The sequence below is a fragment of the Tachypleus tridentatus genome, chromosome 10 (genome assembly GCF_004210375.1).
Source record: "Tachypleus tridentatus isolate NWPU-2018 chromosome 10, ASM421037v1, whole genome shotgun sequence".
NCBI lineage: Eukaryota > Metazoa > Arthropoda > Merostomata > Xiphosura > Limulidae > Tachypleus > Tachypleus tridentatus.
The window spans coordinates 28,835,839-28,856,694 of NC_134834.1; the positions used below are offsets into that span (position 1 = coordinate 28,835,839).

General features: G+C 35.7%; 1 protein-coding gene across 10 annotated transcripts in view; it reads right to left on the reverse strand.

Moving 5' to 3' along the window:
* The window catches only part of LOC143228954 (sodium/potassium-transporting ATPase subunit beta-like), a 161,551-nt gene that overhangs the window by 120,622 nt on the left and 20,073 nt on the right, over positions 1–20,856 (reverse strand). For 3 of the 10 annotated variants that reach the window (XR_013015573.1, XR_013015574.1, XR_013015569.1), the window contains exon 2: positions 18,416–18,598. The exons of the other annotated variants lie outside the window; for them this stretch is intronic. The gene's annotated coding sequence lies outside the window, so the exon portion shown is untranslated. The remainder of the gene's footprint in view (positions 1–18,415; positions 18,599–20,856) is intronic. 10 annotated transcript variants of the gene reach the window in all.

A 20,856-nucleotide genomic window follows, 5' to 3' on the forward strand; every position in this document is an offset into this window, starting at 1 on the left:
ACATCGTCAGCGAACTGTGATGCATAACCTAAATTTAGGTCCGACAGAGGCATATTACTCACGTACATGATAAATAATATAGGGCTAACAACCCCTCCTGCGGGACTCCTGCTTCGGGTGAAAAGGACCCTGAGTGGGCCCCATTTACATTTACTTTACACATTCTGTTATCCAGGAAGTTGGACAGCCAGCGAATAGTTTCCTGGGGTAATGCCATTTCAAGCAATCTATGTCTTAAGCCGTTATGCCACACTGTGTCAAATGCTTTCTCAATGTCGAGAAAGCAAGCTACAGTGCATTCTTTTTGTTGAAGCTGTCGGTAATTGATTCTGTAAGTCGAATCAGGTGGTCTGTAGTTTGGCGGTTTTTCGAAATCCGTTTTGAATTTCTGGTAATTTTGAATTTTCTTCTAAGTAAACTGACAGACGATTACTAATTATCCTCTCTAATACTTTGCCAATACAACTGGTTAAGCTAATCGGGCGGTAGTTGTTTGGTTTATTCATGACTTTCCTTCTTTCTGGAACATTAATATTATTGCTTCCTTCCAAGAAACGGGGATATATCCAGCTGATAGTGAGAGATTAAATAACGCTGTTAGGTGTTCATATAATCTCTGAGTGCCTTGTTTTAGGAGGATAGCTTGAATACCATCTTCTCCAGGAGCTTTGTTTTTGTGTTTTTAATAGCAGTTACTACTTCTGTAACAGTGATATGTTTTACCAGTTGATGAGTGCTCCAGTCTTTTGTTTTTCTTGGTGTGTAATATTGTTGACTGGAAATTTAGGTGTAAAAATGCTTCTGTTTTGGTCAATAAAGTTTGTGACTGTATTATAAAAGTATCTGTTCATGTCTGGTTCATGATGTGTTTTGAACGTGTTTTCTAGGTGTTTTTTAAATATCTCGGCTTTTTCTGTGTTAGTGTATGCTGTTTCTCCATCCAGTTCCAGTGGTGGATATACTGTGTTTGTTGTTCCTGTGTTTGTAAATCTTTTCAGCAGTGTAAGACATGAGAGAAAGCAGTTTGTCATCACCACCTACAGCTAACTCTTGGGTTACTCTTTTACCAACGAATAGTGTGATTGACCGTCACTTTATAAAGTCACCACAGCTGAAAGGGCGACTATGTTTGGTATGACGGCGATTCGAACCTTAACCATCTGACCATGCCAGGCTCAAGGTAGAACTGAAGCTTTCCTATTCGGATATTAAATCTTATTTTTCCCCCAGAGCATGACACCCTCTTCCTCTTTTTACACCTTTGGAGCAGAAGATCTCTCTTTTTATTTTGTTCTCCTTCCCCCAGTGGCTCTACAGTAAGTATGAAGGCTTATAATGCTAAAAGCCGAGGTTCGATACCCGTGGTGGGCAAAAACAAATCGCCCATTATATAGCTTTGCACTTAACAACAAAATAAGACAAGAACAAAAAATATTTTAGGGTACAGTGGCCTTTGAACCTAGTCGATGTTTCATAGAAACGTTTAATCTCATATATCTTTCTCCACTTGAAAATCGACATCACACGTTCAGGGATTTCTAATTTAGAACCTGATATTCTGTTACGACGTTTGAGAGAAACGTTCCAGTGTAACAATCCATTGGTTTTCGCTAATATTGAAAACCTCTTCGATGTTGAGAAGTTATTCCCATACATATGGAAAGGACTTGTATCATGAACCTTCCTGATATCAAAAGTAACTCGAAAGATAGTGTTAGTTACACTTTTACTAGTCGACCTCTAGGAGCAAACGAGATGTGCGAAGCGGTGTACCATTTCAGTATTGTATTATTCTGTCGTAACGGTTCCTAAACTCTATCACTAGTATTGTATGTAAGTATGTTTTGAAAAAAAAATGATATAGAAAATACCGAAATTTAAATTTATCAAAGCAGGATATTAAATATGATATTCTGCATATAAGAATATTATAGGGAAGATAAATGGTACATAATATGTAAGGAAATCTAAGTTAATTTGTTTAATAGATTAAACGTGGGATTCTATCTTGGAGTATCATCATAACTAGTGTATCTTGAAACAAACACTCTCCATTCCAACTTTGCGGTGACAAACACAGAAATAAAAAGTTTTATTTTACCTAATACATCGAGATCTCAGTTTTTGTTTGTTTGTATGTTTTTTGCACAAAGCTACTCGAGGGCTATCTGTGCTAGCCGTCCCTAATTTAGCAGTGTAAGACTAGAGGGAAGACAGCTAGTCATCACCACCCACCGCCGACTCTTGGGCTACTCTTTTACCAACGAATAGTGGGATTGACCATCACATTATAACGCCCCCACGGCTGGGAGGGCGAGCATGTTTGGCGTGACTCGGATGCGAACCCGCGACCCTCAGATTACGAGTCGAACGCCTTAACGCGCTTGGCCATGTCGGGCCATCTCCGTTTTTCTAATTGGGTTATGCACGACATAATAAAACGTTTAATGTGTCAAATAAATTAGATTTTCTGATTGCCAGGAAACGTGCATGGTATAAATTTACAACTGAATCAACCGAGTTAAGTAACATATTTGCGAACATGACGCTGCAATGTGTTCTCATATTTTTATCGTTTGATGAGATCTTTCAGGTTACTTGGTGAAAATCCGTAGTTCAGTCCACGAAATGATAAGAAGTTAGAATCATTCTTTTATAACGTTTCTACTGGCTTAGTTCACTTTGAAGTCGTAGGCCTACGTTCTCATCGAATGTTTCAACGCAATGTACTCTCTAATGATACTTCGACTAACATATAAATAAACTTGCTTGTACAGTTTCACGGGTAATCCATCAAATAACGGAATTTTTATGCGGTAACTAACATTGATATAAATATTTTGTTACCTTCTCATTCACTCTATTTTATGAGCTGTCAGTCGCTTAAAAAGAAACAGAATTAAACTCATTATTTCACTGATCATGTTATTTATAATGTATTATTGTTTCTGGACTCTTCGCAAAGTCTCTCAATCCTTAACGTCCACAAAGGTGTATTCTAGGACTATTTTTATAAACTTTCTAAATCTATCGTCTTCATCATCTTAACAGCTCCCTCTAAAAAAACGACTAACTTAAAACAATGAAAATATGGCTTCGAGCTGTATGCTTTGTCAGTCAATACTCTTAACAGACCACTAAAACAATTGTTAACGTCCCTTGAGTATATCCCATATGTCAGATTATATTGTTGTCGTGCTTGATGGATTGTAGATCGGACACCGACGAATAAAATATACATTGTTTAGCCAATAATAAAGAAAACAAAGTGCATTTCGACCTCTGGCGTGTTTTCAAAACTTTTTTTTCTCGAACTTACTTTAGAAACTAGTGTTTCTAACGCACTTCATATATGTGCGTTTTTTCTTCTTCTAATGTGATTTTTAAAAGTGTTCAAACCTCTCATTTATTTCAAAAAAGAAAATTTCTATCTCAAAAGTGTTTTAAACACAGAGTTCCTTTTTTGAATTACTTCAGACGCGACTGTTACTTTCTATAATGTGTTTAAAATATGCATTTTTAAGTTTAATGTGCTCCAAAAAACGGCATTTCTACCAATAACGTGTTTTAGAAACGGGTTTTTCACTTCCAACACGTTTAAATCGTACAATAAAAAAAATATACTTCAAAATATCTAAGAAATACCAAAGGCCGGGTGCGGTCCATTGGTTATCTTGCCAGACTGTGACCTGAAGATATGTGTTTAGTGACTCGTTACTGAGACTGTCACCTGAATATCTGTGTTTAGTGACACGTTACTGAGATTGTGACCTGAAGATCCGTGTTTCGTGACTCGTTAGTGAGACCGTGACCTGATGATCCCCGTTTTGTGATTTGTTATTGATACTGTGACCCGAAGATCCGTGTTTCGTGACTCGTTACTGCCATAAACAATTATGCTCTGCTCTTTGGGCCTGTGGGTGCATTATAAGAGTAACAGTTATCTAATTATTCGGTCTGACAAGAATAAGAAAAGTTGGTAGTAATATGAGTTTACTAACTGTCTGCCTTCTAGTATATCACTTCAAAATTAGGGCAAACTAATGTAGTTTTGTTTGTTTGTTTGTTTTTGAATTTCGCCAAAACTATACGCGGGCTATCTGCACTAGCCGTCCCTAAGTTAGCAATGTAATAAGACTAGAGGGAAGGTAGCTAGTCATCATCACCCACCACAAACTTTTGGGCTACTCTATTACCAACGAATAGTGGGATAGTCCGTCACATTCTAACGCCCCCACAGCTGAAAGAGCGAGCATGTTTTGTGTGATTGGGATTCGAACCCGCCCCTTCAAATTACGAGCTGAGCGCCCAAACCACCTGGCCGTACCAGGCCGGCTAGCGTATAAATCCCTCGAGTAGCTTTGTGCGAAGTTCAACAAAGAAATAGATATCAATATAAATTGAAATAGATAGGCGAAAACCTATCGTCATATGTTCCAATGTGTTTATCAATATATATATATATATTTTTTTTTTTGCCCTTTTTCTCTTTGCCCTGAGTCTGTGGCTCAAATCTTGATATCACAGAAACGCGCTTCGCACTTTGGGCTGTAACTGCGCTTTTAGATCAGCGGTCACATCTTATCATTCTCTGAGACCGGCCTAAACTAAAATTTTACAGGGGGCGCTGCTGATATTCTATATTTTCTCTTATCTATGAATTAAATTGGGCTAATTTGTATATCTGTGCGAAAATTTTAAGTATTACAAAACGCCTTTACTTTAAAATAGAATCTTAAAAAAGGGTACAAATATAATCTTGCTTTCTTTATAATATATACATTATAAAAGTTTTTCTTAAACTCCAAGAGCTGACGATGCATTAGCAGCCTCAAATATTTGTTTGTTTGTTTGTTTTTGAATTTCGCACAAAGCTACTCGAGGGCTATCTGTGCTAGCGGTCCCTAATTTAGCAGTGTAAAACCAGAGGGTAGGCAGCTAGTCATCACCACCCACCGCCAACTCTTGGGCTACTCTTTTACCAACGAATAGTGGGATTGACCGTCATATTATAACGCCCCTGAAAAGGCGAGCATGTTTGGCGCGACCGCGATGCGAACCCGAGACCCTCAGATTACGAGTCGCACGCCTTAACACGCTTGGCCATGCCGGGCCAGCCTCAAATGTGCTATACAAATCACGCGAAGTGATTAGGGCTCGTCTTTTCGTAATTATCACGTCGGATTCAAAATCAGAGACGTGCAAAATAGCATTTCGGATCTACCTGTTGTCTCCCACAAGTCATTGTTCAAAAGGCCTTTCATACAAAACCAGAATTTGTCAGTGGGAGAAAGAAATTGATCTGAAAAAGCTATTTGTTTAGAATACGTCCAAACATGCGTTTTTAAACTTTGAAAGCTGCCGAAGCACAAGGAACCAACAGGCCTAAGATGTGTGATAAAACCCACATTAGATACATAAGTGTTGTTGTTTTGGCACATTCCTCTTTATTTGTCTATTTGCACAGAAACGTGTAAAAAATAGCAAAAAACCTATTTGGAATAAACATAATTCTTATCATCAATTTTTAGGTATATATCTGCAAATATACATGTGTATATGTTTGTAGTGTGCGTGTGTAGTGTTTGTAGTGTGCGTGTGTATATGTTTGTAGTGTGCGTGTGTATATGTTTGTAGTGTGCGTGTGTATGTGTTTGTAGTGTGCGTGTGTACTTTCTTGTAGTGGGCATGTGTATATGTTTGTAGTGTGCGTGTGTATATGTTTGTAGTGTGCGTGTGTATGTGTTTGTAGTGTGCGTGTGTACTTTCTTGTAGTGGGCATGTGTATGTGTTTGTAGTGTGCATGTGTATTTTGTTGTAGAGTGCCTGTGTATATGTTTGTAGTGTGCGTGTATATATGTTTATAGTGTGCGTGTATATATGTTTGTAGCGTGCGTGTGTACGTGTTTGTAGTGTGCGTGTGTATGTGTTTGTAGTGTGCATGTGTATTTGTTTTTAGTGTGCGAGTGTATGTGTATTTGTTTGTAATGTGCGTATGTGTTTGTGGTGTGCTTACACATGCACACATATACATATACACATATGTTTGTAGTGTGCGAGTGTATTCTGCAGTTTTTAGGGGGAGGAGATTTGCCATCAGAGAGTGCTAAAACATAACTAACAATAAAGATGTGTAGTTGACTAGTAGTACAGCAGTCTTTACAGGAATAAAACACAATGCAGAAGGAACTGCTCACTAATATGTATTGTGAAAGATGTTCAAACAATCTACAGACAAAATATTGTAAAATCATATAGTTCAACTTTTAAAGTGCTTCTAGGAATTATTTACTCATCACCGATCTTTGAGGTCCGGCATGGCCAGTTGGTTAGGACGCTTTATTTGCAATCTGAGGTTCGCGTGTTTGAATCTCCGTCACACTAAACATGCTAGCTCTTTCAGATGTAGGGGCGTTATAATGTGACGGTCAATCCCAGTATTCGTTGGTAAAAGAATTGGCGGTGGGTGGTGGTGACTAACTGCCTTCCCTCTAGTCTTACATTACTAAATTAAGGATGGCTAGCGCAAATAGCCCTCGTGTAGCTTTGTGCGAAATTCGCAACAAACAAACAATCACCTATTAATCACCTATTTGTGATTTTGAAAATTACTGGACAGATATCAAGTATTATATGCTAAGGTAACTTACACAATAACTAAGATGGATGGTTTTCTATACACATCACAGAGTCCTTTTGCATTTTTATCTCGATATAAAATCAATAGCGCCTCTATCCCTCTAATAACTGTGTTTGTAGCCTACATTACGGTAACATATTTCGCTGGAAACCTATATAGTCTCAAAAAGGTTTTCGGTTATGCTTCCTTTAGCGAGATGAAAACAGAAAAACAAATTGTCAAATAGCTTCTCAACATTTTTGAATATCTTAACTATTATTCTTAACATGTTATTCATGTCTAACAAAATAAACAATTATGAAGCCTTACAAATAATAGCGCACTACGAGGAAGATATGCTGTTTTGTTGTGTTTAATCACAATAAACAACAATGGTTTAGGAAACTAACAATACCTACGTCTAACGATTTACGAGTTGTGAAACTGACAAGATCTGATAACTTTTTTCTTAATTACAGAGTGTTTTAATAAAGGCAACAATTCCAACTGAAGATAATAAACAACGTATTATTTTCTCATGTAGGTATATTCTTTCTGTAGAGTACGTACGAAAAAGGACGTATTCTCTTTATAAAGGACTGTTTATAATGATGTATTGTCTCCCTATCAGCTGAACTTTTTAGTAGAACTGGGACCCCACAAACCAATTGTTATAAGGTTTTGAAAGAATATACGATTTTATAAGTTCGTATTATTAGTATAATTTTAACTAACTGTTCTACCACTACCACTACAAGACACACAAATAGGCTATCTTCATTTCGTCCACCACGGATATCAAAACCCGAATTTTAGTGTTGTAATCCTCAGACTTGCCAATGAGCCACCAGGGAGCTTATGTTTAGAGGTTTGAGGCATATATACATACATAATAATAATAATTTATAATTTTAGCATATTAATGTTAGCTCACTTCGCATTTCATCTAGATTTACTTTAGATACTGTTATGTGTTTCGAACACTAAAGTATTAAACAAACAAGATATCTCCAAATGCATTTTTCAACTGTAACAATTTGACTCGATTTTTTTTAAATAGCAATGTTTTTGACCTTTATAAGATAAGCCTGTCTAGAAACAATAACTTAAGCAAACAAATAAAGACGTAATCTTAAAAGACATCATGGATTAAAGATTAAAGAGAACATATTTTCAAAGTTTCTGTTTTAAAATTTGAGATAAACGTTTAATCTTTTTAGAAAATTATATTGAAGACAAGCGTATGCGATTAAGAGAGCAGTTAGTTATGTGTATTAATTAAAAAGTTAAGACTTTATGTATGTAGCATTCCTCATATAGGATTTTCAGTCTATTAATCAATGAATTAATAAGTTGTTTGTAGTTTTTGTTTGTTTATAGAACATAAATCACAAAACAATTACATTTTTTGTTGTTATAAACCACACGAAATGATTTTTTAGTAAAGCACTCAATATATATATATATCAGAACCATTAAAACTTCTGTATTGTGTATACTGCACATCAATCCTTGACATAGCATAAAAAATAAAACATGAAAAGATCGTTTCTTTTAAAAATTCGAAACGGATATTGTTGTAAAAACAGTGTAAGTTGTCTGGTTAGTAATTACCATTACCTTTCTTGTCTGGTTAGTAATTTACATTATCCTTGCTCTCATGTTACTATTCCCATAAACTAACACTATCTAACTACCTGCAAATAGTGTACTTTTCTGGAGACAAGAACTCATTGCATTTTAATTATTGTTGGACTGGTGATTATGGCTTTTGACTCACAATAGAATCACAAGTTCGAATCCTGTCACCGAATATGCTTGCTCTTTCAGACGTGGATGTGTTATAAAGTGATGATAAATCCTACTTTTAGTTCGTTCTTTGTAAGTGCTTGGCTACTTTTCCTTTAGTCTTCCACTTATAAATTAAAAATGGATAGCACAGGTGACCATTGGATGACTTTGTGTGGAATGCCAAAGACAAACACAAGCATTGTCTGCTATTTGTAATCGCTTCTATATTTAATGCCCCTAGTGACACAGCGGAAGATCTGCGGACTTACACCACAAGAAACTAGAGTACGACGCACGTGGTGGGAAGAGCACAGACAGCCCATTATATAGCTTTGCGCTTAACTACAAACAAAATTTATTTAATATACAACTAGTTTTCTTCTATGTGTTCTTACTTCTGTATTAATTATATTTATTTAAGATCTAATGAATCACGTGGTAGGCCATTCATATTTTATATCCATAACTCATTCTCAGATAATTTTATAATCTGTGAGAATTGTTTTGTTTGCTTGTTTTTTTAATCTCGCGCAAAGCTGCATGAGGGCTATCGACGCTAGCCGTCCCTAATTTAGCAGTGGAAGACTAGAGGGAAGGCAGCTAGTCATCATTACCCACCTCCAACTCTTGGAATACTCTTTTACCAAAGAGTAGTGGGATTGAACGTCACATTATAACGCCAACACGGCTAAAAGGACGAGCATGCTTAGTGTGACGGGGATTCGAACCCACGACCATCAGACTACGAGTCGAGTGCCTTAACCACCTGGCCATGCCCGAGCCCATCCGTGATAAAGCAATGAAATTTACAAAGTTGATATGGAAAAAAACAATGTTATTTCTTATTTAAATCAAATCAGTTAAATACAATCATTTGGTTTCTAAAGAAGAACGAACGGCCAACTGACACAACATTAAACATATTTAAATAACTAACACTTATAATAAACATTTTAGAAACACTGCGTAATTTGATCTGACTAAACATTAGGACCGCCATTTATTTATCTTTAGACTCGGGATGCAAAATAATGATACCGGAAGAAATGTTACATTTATTATTTCAAATTCAATGTTGAGTATGGTTTCCACGTATTTCATCGATGTTTTCAAAGGATCATAATGGTAAATGCGACATTAAAATTCATCGCAATGGAACTTAATCGTGTTGAAATTCCAATGATTTTCTACCAACCAAGGAAATAGCTGAAGCCTCTTTCATGTGTTTGGAATCATATTCCAATGATGCGAAAAGAGGTTTGAAATACAGCATTTTAGAGGGGCTACCATTGACTACACCTTTTAAGTACAACAAGGTTTTTCACTGCTCTAAAATATTTTAAGTATCCAATTCTTTCCATTGAGACGTTTATCGACATCTTGAAAGCTTGAACAAATAAGGTGAGTTGTATGAGTAGCAGATGACAATACCAGTGTTTGTACTGAAAGACATTGACCACTCATGTGGACACGCAATATCCTTTACTGGTATTACCAGTTTGATTCCAGCTGTATACTCTTGGTCAGCTTGCTGAGACTGTGAATCCTTAGTTCGCTCATCGTTGTTACAAGGTTCATGCTCTGTATCTTGGAAGAACAAAGAGTGATATTCGATTACAGTGTCACGAAAAGAGTTAGAGGTTGGTAATTTTGGTTAGTTGCTTTCCTTCTAATCCATGTTCAAAATCATGGAAAGTTATGCGCATTTGACCTTGTGTAGATTTGCGCGAAAGTTCTAAAAAACAACAACAACACAACAAATAAAAACGAAAATTTATTGTAAGAAATGAGATATATAAGTTACATGGAATGTTAAATATACATGTGCTGTTGCGAACAGTTGTTGCGGATTAATGCTTATGTAAAACCAGGTTTAAAAAACGAATGCTTATAATCACAGAGATGGGAAAATGTTAGTTAATTAATTGTTTAGATAGAACTCAACTAATGTATTCTCAATTAATAATTTCTTCTGAATCATTTTTAATACTAATTTGAGTTAACTAATTTTTTTTCAAAATATTTTCAGCCCGGCGTGGCAAGGTGGTTAAGAAACTCGACTCGTCACCTGAGGATCGCGATTTCGAATCCCCGTCACAACCAGAAATGCTCGCCCTTTCAGCCGTGGGGGCATTATAAAGTGACGGTTAATTCCACTATTCGTTAGTAAAAGAGTATCTCATGAGTTGGCGGTGGGTGGTGATGACTAGCTGCCCTTCCTCTAGTCTTACACTGCTAAATTAGGGTCGGCTAGCGCAGATTAATTAATAAAATAATTAAAGATAAAAGCATAACGGTAACATTTTTGTTTGACCGTCACATTATAACGCCACCACGGCTGAAAAAAGGCGAGCATGTTTGGTGCGACTGGGATTCGAACCCGCGACCCTCAGATTACGAGTCGAACGCCTTAACCCACCTGGCCATGCCGGGCCTATAGGCCATGTCTGCAACAATTGAGACCGTTAACTCCAGCTCAGTATCTTGCTTCAAACTTTGTTAATACATGTTTGAACTAATTCATTTGCACAGCGGTGTATCTGCGGACTTACACAGCTAGAAACCGGGTTTCAGTACTCGTGGTGAGTAGAGCGCAAATAGCCCCTTACATGGTGTTGTGCGTAATTTCAATCAAACAAACAAATTAATTTATTCATAAACTTTAATTGTTTGGTTTGCGCACGTTGATCTGTGTTGAAATGACAATGAGAAAAGTAATAGGGATTAAAGAGATCCCATAGTTCTAACCACCATTTTTCATTCTATCATAATGTTAAGAACATTGTTAGCTTAAAAATAAACAAATATGAAACGAATACCTAATTTCAATACAGCGAAAGGATGTGTTTTTTTTCAATACGGACTCAAAAAATAGATAGAAAAATTGCTCTATCCATAACATGTGACTTTTTCTCGAAAATAATATATATATATATATATACGTACACCCATCAATGATAAATCTAAACTTCCTCTGGATGATACAAGCTTTTTGTGAAATATAGCTTCAAAAGTAACAAAGTCACAAAAAACGTCATGACGTACATGCAGTAATATTGATCTCTTTGAGAAAAAAAATATCGGAATAGAAAAGGTCAAAATAACTATCTTGACAGGATATACACGACATATCTAGATGAGGCAAAGTTTTACTGTTTGTCACCAGTTTGATGTTTACACATAAAGTAGATCCGTACTAAATGGTTGAATTAGAGTAAAGATATTTTTAACTTATTAAAAAGAAATTTTCAAAGAATTAAAATGATTTTTGTTGGGTTCGAATCTTCGACCTTTCTGCTCATTAAAATCTCTTATATGTTTGTTTGTTTTTAAATTTCTCGCAAAGCTACAAGAGTGCTATCTGCGCTGGCCGTCCCTTATTTAGCAGTGTAAGACTAGAGGGAAGGCAGCTAGTCATCACCACCCATCGCCAACTCTTGGGCTACTCTTTACCAACGAATAGTGGGATTGACGGTCATATTATAACAACCCCACGGCTAAGAGGTCGAGCATGTTTGATGCAACTGGGATTCGAACTCGCGATCCTCAGATAACGAGTCGAGTACCTTAACCACCTGACCATGCCGGGCCGCCTCTTATCTGTTACAATATGTTATATTTTAACTGGGGAAAGCATGTACTTAGAGATATAGACTTTTACATGTGCAGATGGTTTCTTTGCTTTAGTCTAGGTACGCCATTTCTACCTATAACATGTTTTAGAAATGGGCTTTTCACTTTTGACACGTTTAAGTCATACTATACAAAAATATACTTCAAATTATGTAAGAAATACCTAAGGCAGGGCGCAGCCCAGTGGTTATCGTGCCAGACTGTGACTTGACGATCCGTGTTTCGTGATTCATTACTGCCATAAACAATTACGCTCTGCTCTTTGAGCGCCATTTGAAAGTGAGGTTCTAAAAAACAATAATAATTCACTCACAGCCTAAATGTTAAGAAAATAGAAACACACATTTATCTTTAAAAAAAAGAATAATTATTTTGAATAATCTATTACATTGGTTAGCGATTCTTCAACTTTCAAAACCTTATGTAATGAGTTATTAACATACAGATTTATCCAACTTATACGATTTTCGTTGTTGTTAAAAGTTTTTATGTTACCTTATTTTGTAGTAAATCTGCACAATAGGCTATCTGCTTTGTTCCCACCGCTAGAATCGAACCCCGCATTTCATAAGCCCACTACTAAGACACGAAAGAGATGTGCTTTCTTTTTAAATCAAAGTTACAAAACGAAATGAGGAACTCAGGAGTTTTATTTCCTAATTAAACAGATCGATGGTTATGAAACTGTATATATATATATACACATAATTTTCCTATAAGTGAAGACCTCTTACATGTTTCATTCCCTGGTTTAAAAAAAAAAAAAAAAAGAAGAAGGAAACCGAAGCTCATTCCTGCTAAGAATACAACACTATGCGCTGTAGACTTATAGATTTTCTAGACCACTAGGGTGACGATGACGTTGGCTTGGCGCCTTTCTCAGACTAGGATTTGCAAAAAAGTGACAAACGATCACATTGTCCTGGTCCTGCACCAAGATCCGTAGAACTCTGGATACGTGAAATATGAAAGAGTAAGAAATATAAACTCTGGATCCTGCTTGTACTTCATATATCACACATTAGTGTGTCCCCTGTGGTTTTCCGTCTCATCTTGTTCAATGATTTATTCCTTTTACGAGTTAAAATCACCAAAGAAATACCATTGGCCTTCGTGAAATAGCTGTGCTAACTTCTGCTACACAACATGACTCGTTCCTACGACTTCTGGCCATTCAGTTCCTAAATGAACATTGTTCTTTTCCCCTCTTTCATTAGATCGTGGAAACGCTTTCCAAGAACGTATTGCGTAACGAAAGTGCGAGCGTGAAATGAGGCTAAATCTGTTTCCTTCTCATTCATTGTTAATTTTTATCTACTCATTCTAGCTCAAAACTTTGTAATTCACAGTCGGCTTGAATTCAGAGAGCATCGTGAATTATTTTAAGAGGTATTAAAAAGTCGAACTCCATTTTAACATCAAGTCCTAAAGCAAGCATATATTTTTTATGTATAATAATGTTCATCTTCCACAAGAGACTGCCTGCAACTAAAGAATATTTGCATCAAGCCAAGTCATTGAAGAAATACATACAATTGCTCGTTTTCCTAACCACTTTCACCTTTAGTATTATAGCTTACAACAGTAGAATATCAGAGATATGGAACTAAGATCAATTTATATGTTTATACATCCTTACCTATTGGAACTGCGCATGCTCAGTCTTATGTAAATTGCTCTGTGAACAATATCCATTGTGACTGTTTAGAACACGTTTATTTTCACACACAAAAAAAATAGAATAACTGACACTAAACAAAATTTGAACGGACAATGATTCGACTGTTATTAGAAAATACAATGAAATATTGTTTTACCTTCTTTTTTAATAAAGGTCAGTCCGTGTTATTTCAGGCCTTTATCCAATTTCGTTTTGTATCCGAGATATCTCATCTGAGATGAGTAAACAGTGTAAGCTTATGTATCGCGAGTAAAGATAAAAGAAACGGCGAACACGATGTCAAGTTGTGTTTCGCCTTGAACCGAGAACAATGTTTCTTGAAGAGCAGTTCTTAAAAAATAAACAAAGCTGCCAAAGTTATAAAAATAAAAAAAGTAAGCGCCAAATGGCTCAACCACTATATGTCTCCCGTTCTTATTGGTATTTTGTACTTGTCTCTTCGTTCTAGCGGTAGGTCTAAGGACTTATAGCACTAAAACTCTCGCTTCGATACCAGCGGTAGGTATAATATTCAGAGCCCATTCTATAGTTCTGCGCTTAATAACATACTATTCCTTGAAGGCTGACACGAGTTCCGAAGTGATTCCAACATTTAATGTTTAATATAAATCTTACACAGAAACATCATTAAGATACCAAAAATAAGCAGAATAATATATATTTTTAGGATTACGGCCGAAAACGTCGATAAGAGTAAAGATAACCGAATGATGAATCAATGTAGTTTAATCATTATACGTTTTGGCTTTCTGTGGATTATTATGTAACATTACATTCTCCAAGCTAGTCCATTATATAAAATTAGCTGCATTATATCTTAAGGCCTGTTTTAGTTTTTATCTATGTGTTTGGCTTCCTTTGATCATACGTTGTTTAAAACGATTAATGTCTTAAATATAAAGAATAACTGTTATGTTTATTACCTTTCCGATAAATCTTGACTTATCTGATATATTAATATCACATTAAAAAGTATACCCGTTTAAGTTATTTTTATAACATAATCTATAGCGTATGGTAAGTCGGGAATAGGTGGACATACAAGGTAGCTGATTAAATAGTCATATATTCGAGGTATATCTCATTAAAACTCATAAAAGTAAAAACTTTTACCCCAGTTTTATATCAAGGGTTAAAGGAAACAAAATGGCATTTATCTGTATTTTATCCGGAGAGGATGATACTGTGTATATAAAAAAAGAATATTTTTGTATATGTGAATAATATTATTTAATTAATTATTATTTAATTAATCTATTTTCATGCTTTAACACCCCAGTTATAAGAGTTACATACAGCTTTCAGTTATATTTGAATATTGTGACTTTTTACATTATTGTTGTTGAAATAAGATTTTTACTAGTAACAGAAGTAAAAAACAAACAGACGGAATTTCCTCATCATTTATGATAACGAGAAATCCACACGTATAAACAAGGTTCTAACACAAAAACATCGCCAAACAATATTGCATGACATATGAAACTACCTAAACAAAATACCTCGAGGAGAGTAAATCACGTGAGAACAAAGGTTTGTTTCGTTAAGCCAGTCACATGTAACTGTACGCTTGTATGTCACAACACCAAGGACGAAAAGGAAATAATGAAAGAAAAATGACGGCGTTCAGAGTATTCCATTACAAAAAGGATAACATTACTTAATTATGGAATATTTTGAACTATTTCAGGTGACCCATATCGCTATTTAAGCATCCATTAAACATTTTTAGTTGAGGTTGTTCGATGAAAAGTTCCCCTTTAATATTGGGATTACGAGGCGTACCTGCCTTTCATTGGTTATTCTTTGATGAGTGTCTTGTGGTAATATACATAATGCAAACTTTCGCTACAACTGAATTATCTTGGGACATACTATCATATAAATCCATGTGTCTTCCTATAATTTAAACCTACATATAAATATATATATGTACATATATATATACTATTTTCTATTAATCTTTCTCCGAGGGTCGCGGGTTCGCGCCCGCGTCGCGCTAAACATGCTCGCCCTCCCAGCCGTGGGGGTGTATAATGTGACGGTCAATCCCACTATTCGTTAGTAAAAGAGTAGCCCAAGAGTTGGCGGTGGGTGGTGATGACTAGCTGCCTTCCCTCTAGTCTTACACTGTTAAATTAGGGACGGCTAGCACAGATAGCCCTCGAGTAGCTTTGTGCGAAATTCCAAAACAAACAAACAAACAAAACAATTAATCTTTCTCCCCGATGCGTAAAACAAATTAAAAATACACGACTTTAAATCGAACATCACGTCTCAAATTATGCACGCATATGGTGTTAAGAACACCTCACTTAAAACTCAAATGTATTTTTTATAGGTTTGCTTTCGGTTCTACACGCTCACTTTACGCTATATCAAAACACAGCGTTTTTTTTATATGCTTAAGCAAAGGTATGACCCACATTTGTTCGCATTATAGAGTTTAATGTGTAACTAGTTTATATAAATACAACACTAGCGATCTATTTAAACAATTAGCGCTTACAACGGCCATCTGGAGAGCACAGTTTTGATCTTGCTCTTCGATCTAACCAAACTTTGTTAATGACCATCGGAAGCAACCATTCTAATCCTGGAAAACTGGCCGACCCCACAAACACTTAGGCTTGTTTTGACCAGAAAAAAAAATAGCACAGTGTGACTGTGATAAGGTATATTCAACGTCCTTTATTAGCCACTTTAGTTTGTTTTGTTTTAACCTGAAAATATTATATCGCCCATTTCCCGAAAATATTAGACACTAGAAATAAATATACTTTTCTGGGGTTACAAAGTTACTAGCTAACACTGAATTTAGATTTTGATACAATTAAACAACACATTTATCTCATAACACAGGTAATGTTGGTACGTTGTAACAGATGTAAGGTATATTAAAGATATAAAAATAAAGCTAGAAGGCTAAATTAATGGTCAAAACACTGAATGAAAATATAACATTAAACACAAAACTAAACAATGGACTATCTTTTCTGCATTCACAACTGGTATCAAATATTTTAACGTTATAAGCTAACGGAGTTACTGCTGAACCACAAGTGAGGTGTTGAGTTTAAAACTGGGAACTTAAAAGAAAACTAGAGAGTCAAGTTCGGGATCAAACAATGAACTAGCATCCAGAAGGAAGCTAAGAAGACTAGAGAGTCAAGTTCGGGATCAAACAATGAACTAGCATCCAGAAGGAAGCTAAGAAAACTAGAGAGTCAAGTTCGGGATCAAACAATGAACTAGCATCCAGAAGGAAGCTAAGACGTTGTTTTCAGGTTATCTGCTGAGCCCACCGAGGGGACTCGAACCCCTGATTTTAACGTTGTAAATCCGGAAACAGAGCGCTGTACTAGCGGGGGGCGATTTTGAAGTACTTTTAAACAACTTACTAATTTTTATACGTTTTAACTAATACGTCTGCAGCTTTTCTTAGATGTGTTCATGACAAATGTGGTTCTGATGTCAAACTGGATAGTATGTTGTGGATTTCCTGGATTAGTAGAGCTCCTTATGTCCACTGGCAGCTTAGCCAGAAATAATTTATATTATCTAATGTTTATGGTTTCTGACTATAGAAGTTAGTTACGGATGTATTAGAGAATGGTATATTGAAGATAAAAAAATAAATTATTTTCCTATTTATACTTCAACATATGAGATAAATCGAAATTTTGATTTATAAAAACAAAACATGTATCAGATATTTAAAGTTAACTTCTAAACTCCGAAAGGTTTGTTTGTTTTGAATTTCGCGCAAAGCTACTCGAGGGCTATCTGCGCTAGCCGTCCCACATTTAGCAGTGTAAGACTGGAGGGATCTGCATATTTTGATAATAAAATCAGAGAAAATCAACTTTTACATTTCAGATAATTGTTATGGAACTTTTATTTTCACTCATGTTTTGCATTTGCGAAAGAATCTACAGAGGCGAAACGTCGGTTAAAATAACAGTTCTCGTACAATTATTTCAAATGTAAAGGTGGTTTTTCTCTAACTGAGTTATCTATGCTATTTTGCTGTGTTTTAAGGTTATCACTAGTAACTTTACCCATCTTGTTTATCTCCCCTAATCTTGTAATATCGACAACGCCATAATACCAAAACAACGTTATAAAACAAGCTATTCCACAATGCTAAGCAAAGAGAACTATTTTTATGGGAAGGTAGGGACTGTTAACACCTTTGTGCTTACATCTGGAAGGTATCACACCAACTATCATCTGTAAACATAAGAATCGAGGAAAACTCGCTTTCTATTCGCGCCCGCATCTGTTTCTATGGAAACGGAATAGATACGTGTTTCTCTACTATACTGTGTAAGTTTCTGAAAGTTGTTCGTATAAGTGAATGATATTGAAAACGTAAATTGAAATTGTTGATAATTACCCATTTACAACTTTAAACACTGTTCTTATTCAAAACCCAAAATATAAAACTAGAAGGTTACAACATGCTCGCCCTTTCAGCCGTGGAGGCGTTATGATGTGATGGTCAATCCCACTATTCATTGGTAAAAGAGTAACCCAAGAGTTAGCGATGGGTGATGATGAATAGCTGCCTTCCTTCTAGTCTTACACTGCTAAATTAGGGACAGCTAGCGCAGACAGCTCCCGTGTAGCTCTATGCGAAATTAATAAACAAACCAAAAAAAAAATTATGAAACAAAATGTAAACTTACGTTTGAGTGGCGCCTGAATCGGGGATTAAATGGTTTATTCGTTACCAGAAAGAAGGTTCAACCAACTGAAAACCTCTTCGTAAAACCAGCGGTTATTTACCGTTTATTTACTGTTTATTTCGTCTTCGACAACATTTAGTGCAGGTGAATCCGTACATTAGAACGAACTTTTTGAAGATAGGACTGAAACAGAAAAATCAAAAATACGTTTCGGTACAGTGATGTCAGGTGTGAAATGACCTTACCAAATCCGGATAAACTATTTCACAAACTGATAAAACAAAAACTGAAACTTAAAATGCACCAAACAGCGCCTTCTGACATTTTCTGACATAAGATGCGACAAAATGATTTGTTTTGTTTTTTGTTTAAAGGTGACGAAAAAATGGATCTTTTAAATTCCGAATTCAATTTTCAAACGCTTGTCGTCAAATTGAATTATATATATGCCGGCTTATACAGTAATATAACGTGTTTCAAAGTTACGGGCAATCGATAATGATATATATGTTAGAAACCAGATGGCGCCCTTTTAACGCCTACATTAATAGAAATGGCAAAAGATCAAAAACATTGATGTCGCAAAATATCATTATCACTCATAAACAAAAAATATAAGCTGCCTGTCGTTTTAATATTACGTACGTGGTAGTATAATCGCGCTTTGTTATAACATAACAGTTTAGTTTCTGTTATAGAGAATTTCTTAAAATCATCTTTAATGTCCGAAAACAGCATCCTCGGATGTTATCCTACACGTCATCAGTTCCTTTGACAAGACCAGTAAGAGGAAAGTTTTGTTTGTATTTTATTGCTGTTATTATTAGGCTTACGTATGGGCAGTTCTCTTTCGTTCCTATAAGCGATTATTATCTCAAACAGTGGTTTTCATAATGATTGATCGATGTCATTCTTTGGCTCTGAAAATGTATTAAACGTTTAGTTTGAGTTTATGGTTCGATAAAGCTGATTAAGCAGGGATAACAGAAGAAAAGCGTGTACGTTTTTAGGTTTTCAAAATAAAAGAACAAAATATTTTTCTGTTTGTTTGTTTTTCTCGATGAGTGGTCTTTAAATAAATCAATTGTGATTTATTTTATTCCTGTTTTTGCGCTTTTCTTATTTTATTATCACTGAATCGGGCATGACAGAATGACTCATTTACTAGGCTGTAAAGCTGAGGGTTCATGGTTCGTTTCCCGTTGCCGCTGAATTGTTCTCCGTAACGACGTGGATGCGTTATAAGAGTAACTATGAAATTCCATTATTAGTTTACAGTAGAAAATGGTTGCCGTTCCGTTCACTTGCTGTCTAGCTTGTCAGTGCAAAATTAAGGTCAATTATTGCAGGAAGCCCTTGTGTATTTTGATGTTTAATATTCGTTAAAATAAATTATATAAATATATATAATTCGCGGAATGGGATGAGTGGATATAAACATTCTTGTCCTTTATTTAAAGCAAATTTAAGGTAGTTTCATTTTATAGTTCAGTGATGTTGTTTATACCATGTGTTTAAGGTAATTAGTTTTATTTATTTGTCATAAAGAGCTTTACGTATTTAAAGCACATAAACTGGAGAATTCGAAATTCTCATAATGCCATTTAATCACGAAGCCGATGATACCCCACGCTTATATAACAGACAGTTTCGTAAATCATGAAATGTTGAAATTAGTTTCCGTGATGCATACATACATGAAGTGAAATAGATAAGAGCAAACAAATTATATGATATACAAGGTAGTCTTCTGGTTACTTCATAGCTCATTTGTCTGAAAGATTGTCGTTTTAAAAGTACATCACAATGAATCCCTTAATCTGTACACATCAAAGGAGTTTTGCCGTATAAACCACATTCACAAGAAGTTTACTCACCATTTTGAATAACAGAAATAATAACATCCGAAGTTTTTTAAGTTATTTTTGTTCCGAAGAGAAAGAAAAAAGAAAAGAAAAAAAAATCAAAACTTGAAAGAACTTAATTTATCAGTTTCTTCTCGATTTCTTCAGCCACACCCTGACCCAGGATTGTTTGTTTGTTTTGTAATTTCGCGCAAAGCTACACGAGGGCTATCTTTGCTAGCCGTCCCTAATTTAGCAATGTAAAACTAGAGGGAATGCCGTTAGTCATCACCACCCACCGCCAACTCTTGGGCTACTCTTTTACCAAGGAATAGGGGATTGAGCGACACATTATAACGCCCCCACGGCTAAAAGAGGAGCTTGTTTGGTGTGACGTGGTTCGAACCCGTTACCCTCAGATCATGAGTCGAGATCCCTAACCGTTTGGCTACTGCCGGAGCTCTGACACAAGATCTGCGGTTTAAAACAAGCCAATCTGAAAACTATGTGATATTTAACATTGCATGAATTACTTCAAAGTGAGATCTTGTTTACCTTGATATGGCAGTACCAATGTTAGTAATTATCTGTAAGTCT